This window comes from Pyrus communis, chromosome 14 (genome assembly GCF_041283825.1).
Source record: "Pyrus communis isolate YQ-2024b chromosome 14, ASM4128382v1, whole genome shotgun sequence".
Classification (NCBI taxonomy): Eukaryota; Viridiplantae; Streptophyta; class Magnoliopsida; order Rosales; family Rosaceae; genus Pyrus; species Pyrus communis.
The window spans coordinates 7,982,983-7,988,982 of record NC_142578.1 but is presented as its reverse complement, the minus strand read 5'-3'; positions in this window follow the sequence as shown (position 1 = coordinate 7,988,982).

Sequence of the window (6,000 nt, the reverse complement as noted above, 5' to 3'; positions counted from 1 at the left end):
TAGTACCTCACAATGGGTTAGCAATAATGTGATTCCAATTCTCTATTTTCAAACACGTTCGAAACATCTTAAGAGGCGTATAATGCCGATTATAAAAAATGTCATTCACACGTGGATAATAATGTGATTAAATTAGTTATCAAACTATTGTTTTTTTTTAAGTATAGATAGCATCGTTTGTTAAAAAAATAATCATTTGACAACTAATTTAATCACATTACTATCCATATGTGAAAGACCTTTTTTATAACCTGCATTACACGTCTTTTAAGATGTTTTCAACACGTTTTAAAATAGAGAAATTTAATCACATTATTACTAGCCTATTGTGAAGTACTAATTAAAAAATAAAATAAAACATCACAAAAAAATAATTAAAATGAAGAAGACATTTTTTGAATAACGGCGTGCTAATCGCAATTTACATGTTTTAAATGTATTTATATGCGTAAATTGACAAAAGAAAAGTTAAATATTTGAAGTAAATGAATAATCTTAGATCATGCTAGAAAAAACCTCTTATAAACCAATTAAAGTAGCTGAATTCACATAATAAAATTGTTCTCTATAGAATTTACATTAAAAATAGAGAAAATAATATTTAATAAACAACTGATTCAATCACATTATTACTAACCTATTAAAAAAATCACATTTCTAAATCGGTCCTAGGTCCCTTAGAGTTTTTCTCGCCTACTTTCTCTCCCCTTTTCCATGTTTTTTAGGGTTTTCAGTCCTTCCTCACCTTAGCCGGCTGTTTCTTCGCTTGAATCCTCCCCTGGCTTCCTCATCTGCTACCTCACTCTTCGGTCCTAACACCACCCATTTTGTGAAAGTCACCAAATCAAATTACTCAGTTTGGCTTCGTCAGGTCATATGCCCTTTCTCGTCGGCCATGACCTCTGAAAGTTGGTTGATGAAACTCATCTTACCAATATAATTTTTTGTAACCTTGCTTTTTATGAACTTTGTATACATGTTTATTCAAGGAAATCATATTTCTATCGTTTAGTACTACGATTTAATGATATTCCTTAACACTTGTAAGAAGTCTTAGGTTTTCTCGCCAAATGCGAGTTTGAACCACATTATTGCTAGCTCATTGTGAGGCTAAGCTCACCATCCACTTTTCCCTTAATGTAGATAATATAGTTTGTTCAAAAAAAAAAAAATAATCATATTTCTGCACATATGATCCTGAGAAATACTTCTATCCTTATTCCTTTTTATTTGGGCTTGATGGGGTTCTAAAGGCCCAAAAAATAAAAAGTAAAGATTTTTTTCATTGATTAAGTTGGGGAAAGTGCCCAACAAAGAAGGTATAAGGGTTTAGGAGTAACTAGGCCTTTGAAGAGCCCATAATCTTGTCGGGTTTTTTGTGAGGGGTTGCAGGCGTCCTCTAGTTAAAATTAGATTAAACATACAATACGAGTTGATCAAAGGTGACCCACTACTGTAACAACAAAATTGGTACCAAATATTAATAATGCTCTTTAATTTTGATCTATTGGTACCAAAATATCAACGTTATTTCAACAATATTTGTAGGAGTTTGAGACCCTCTTGTCCCACATTGGGCAACAATATTTTTTTTACTAGCCTTTATATAGGCTTATTCCTTCTTCTTAGTAATTAGAACTTGGACCATTTGGAAATGGATTGAAGACTTGAGGCTTATGGTTGTGTAAATTAGGCTTGAATATAATATAGCATAAATACAATTAATATTAATTAATCAAGACAAGGGCCTTGGACCTTAACGTTTTGATTAAAAGACACAGTTATTAGAAAGAGTTGTGTACTTTCAAATACACTGAACATGTATTTGAAAGGGTGTGAAACAGCTTATATATTTGCAATCATAGTATCCAAGTGAGATTATATTTTCTTCCTCTTTTTCTTCCGTACGAAATTTCCAGAGAGTAAGCACACAAAGCAAATTCGGTAGAATTCTAGAATCCAGTGCGGGTTGTAGAATTAGATAGTTGAATCCTGGTCGAGCAGACGTTGTAGAACCACAAGCACAAGAGTGGGACGAAAATACTGTTCGAATGACATAACTTTTATGTTAGCCTCTACCTTCTGTGATCAAGTTAGTATCATTTATATTCTTATATTAGTTTCTGTATTTATTGTATAATTTCATTCTACACATCAAGTATTTTTTATTAATAAAATATTAGAATTTCAAGTTTTGTTTATTTATGAATTGTTCTCCAACAATATCTACTGCAAATGTGCACTTTCGCCGACGTCGTTTACAATTCCAACTCTTCCACTCTCACTCTCTCTGTCTTCATCCCAGATTGTGAATTGATCAGTTCCCCCTCTCAATTTTATTTGTTGAATTTATAAGTTGAAATCCCAAAAGCTTTTTCTCTAGAAATCTCGCCCTCCAATCTCGCTCTCGTTTTCATATTCGAATCCAAAAACATACACACTCAAAAAAAGGATATACACTTTGATTGGAATGTTGATACGTGCTATTTGTACAAGTGAATCTGAAAAAATTTTTAGCGCATATAAGAAGCAAACATCATGTTAAACACGTATTAAGTATTAAGTATTAAGTATGACGTGTTTTTAGAATTTTTAAGTATGATGTGTTTATTAGAATTTTGAAAGGACTTGTGTACAAATGCTTCTCATCTTTTAGGATCGTTATGGATTAAGTTAGCAAAAATTTACTTTGATCAAACTTTGGGACATAAGTTAGCAAAAATTTAGGGATTTTTAGTAGTGAAGAATTTAGGATCATTATGGGGCATCATCTCTGATTATAGCAGTGAAAGGTCTTGTAATTTGGGTAAAAAAAAAGTTTTGTATAATACACTGAGAAATATATTCTATGGCTTAAATTGTGCCACTTGTCAAAGCATTGGAATGTTAGTCAAGGTCGTTAGTGAGTTGGTATTATCTACAAATTAATACATACTAAAAAAAGAGGATATCACAATCTTCAATTCTACGTTGATGTATTAACTTAAATGAGATTGAAACTTTACACTTCTTGGAGCACTATTTTGATTCTCATCAAGGTTGATCACTCTAAGGAAGGGCCTTCCTCCTTTGTATGCATGCTCCATCTCCAAAGACCAAGAACACCCTTCGTAGATTTTCGGTTGCACCTAGCCATGTCAAGAGTAGGTTGCCTACTTACTTCGTCTCCAACAAAGATCAAACCGTCGTATTGGAGGAGGAGCAAGAGTGTTAAACTAGGACACACTCAAAAGAGATGGATGGCTTTGGATGTGTATAATAAGTGAGACTAAATCTTCTTGTGGAAGTTATTACTCAGCAATCTATGGTGATGTCCTAGTACTCATTATATACATGTTGGTGGTAGTGTTTGCACTCTTCTAGTTCTCTCTTGTCGAAACTTCGAGAGAAAACTCACTTTTGTAAACTCGCACAATATCTTCTTAGTTAGAGAGAAAAATCACTCTTGAAAACTCTCACAATTATCTTATTAGTTAGAGAAAATGCATGTGAGGATGAGAGCTTCCATCTCTCATAAGAATGAGTGGAATACAACTCTCTTTTCAAGGATGAGTGGAAGACAAACTCTTACACATGCATAGGAAGCTTGCATGTGTATAAAGCTTCTTTGGAAGTTCCTACTCACCAATCTTCCTCCACACACCACCACATAAAGGCAAGTTGCCTTTATCACCTTTTTGTCTATTATTCCCGTCCAAAATGAGTATTGGGCTATTTTGGGCCACTAGTGACCTCCAAGTCAACGTATAATTCGAAATAAGCCCAATGTTCTTGGGCCTTATGGACCGGCAACTCTCGAAACTATTTCGAAGCGCATTTTAGACTTATAACCATCATAATAATTGAACAATTTAATTAATTATCTCACAAACTAATTTATCTAATTGATTATTTTCATCACATTAATCCTAGAATAGGTTGTGCAATCTTTTAATTCTATTGATGAGGTTGTGAGATGAATTATACTCTTCTAATTCTTTTGCCGGATTTAAAGCTCATCTTTTAATCTACCTCTTTGTGAAGACAACAATGATCATTTTCGAGTATTTCATAGACCATAAGAGACACATAGCCGCATGCCATGGTCTCCTAGTCAATGTACTATTCACGAGAGAACCTATTTTGTTGCAATTATGATGCAATACAATTATCCTCTAATACAATGCTCTCGCTCACATTGATTAGGGTATTCATGTCCATTACTTAAGTGATCAATTCATGATCCAACTCGATAGATTTGGAACTTTATTCCAAATCATGATGATATGGTCAAAGACTTCTGAATCATGTCGATGAGCATTCTCCTTCAATTGTTAAGGTTAGAGATTTCTTATTGTACATTCACTTACCTCCCTGATTAGGTATCTTAACCCCAATAATGTCACGGACACCCTCTCATACTAGAGTGTCTTTAATATAATCTATGGTTAAGGACTTAACAACAAGACAATGGTGATGCCTCAAGTTCAAGGACTGATTTGCATTATTGCAACAATCGATTTTTTATTGACATGAGCATGTATTTGGTATACATACATAAGATCTCGAGAAGATTAATTTCTTAATCTCCATGGTGAAGATCATCCGTACAAATTAGCTCGATTTGGTCCCAAAAATTCTTATTTTTAAAGCTAGGCACATCCTTTTCAAATCCTCAGAAGTAGCTTTCCTCTAAAAATGTCATCTTGATTGTCAAAATGCCCAAAAATGTCCAAAAATGTCAATTTGGGAAAGCCACGCAGTCATCACTTATTTCTTTACCACGGTCAAATGGCATGAAGTAAAAATATGAAATTTTGATACAATCATCTTAAAAGACCCATGAACCCACTCCAATTGGAATTACTTCAAAATTTCTCTGTTTGATCACTATTTGCTCAAAATGGATTTGCATGTCCTACAAACAAAATATAGTACAAAATGTAAATAAGAGTAGAGTAAAATATAGATTAATATCGTCTCATCATGTGGAAAAAGTAAAAGAAGGAAACGATATTTAATCAAGAAAAGTGATTGGAGAATTGATAATTCACGGGTTAACAGGTTATTTGTCTCTAGTATATCTCGAAAAATAGATGTTTTGAACTTTTAGAATTGTTCGGGTTATTGTAACTTTCATTTGGCATGTCATTTTTGGACTCATTATACATGGATTCGAAGAAAACGACAAGAAAACAATTAAGCCTCACTACAGTTTAGTTCACACATGTGCAAGTTGCTATTCAAAGGCCACTTTCTACATTATTTGCACATTGTACACGATTTATTGATCCTTTATATGTACAATAACCATGAAGAAGAAGATAATAATTTCATTATTAATTTTATGATTTTAAAAGGCACTAGGCGATAATCTGGTGTTGAGATTGATGCTTAGCTTCTTAAAATTGCATTGGGTCTTGGGCTTATGAGGAACAATTCGTTTGGGTTGTCAACAAAAAACTAGTGACCAAGAAAATGAAGAACAATAATTGCTCAGCGTACGCCAACTTTTAATTGCCTGAATGGCTGTCATGAAAGACTTCATATAAAGCCAACACGTAAACGCAAAAAAACAAAACAATTTCTCTTTCTACTCATTTCAATCCCTCCCCGTCTGCTCGTGAACTTAGAATAGAATAACCTAGAAGCTCTTCTCTCTTTCCATGGAAACCTCTGGTAAGTAGCATGCCTAATTTTTCCGATGAGGACCCGAGAATAGAAGCAGATAAATTAACATGGTGATTAAGAAAAACCCGTGTCTTAATTATGGATTTCAGCTTCTGGGTTCGAACAATTGGGTCTCTCGTTTATGGTTACTCTTTGTTCTGTTTTTGGGTTTCAGGCGAAAGAGAAGAATAAAGTTGTTTGGACCATAAGTAAAAATAAGGCCTGCTACTCGACTAATCTATTTGTATTTACATAAAGTCGCAAGACTCTGGTCTATCAACTTCGAAATCCAATTTAGGATCGTATCGTGTGCTTTAGACGACCTCCTCAAATCACTCCAACCCATCCGAT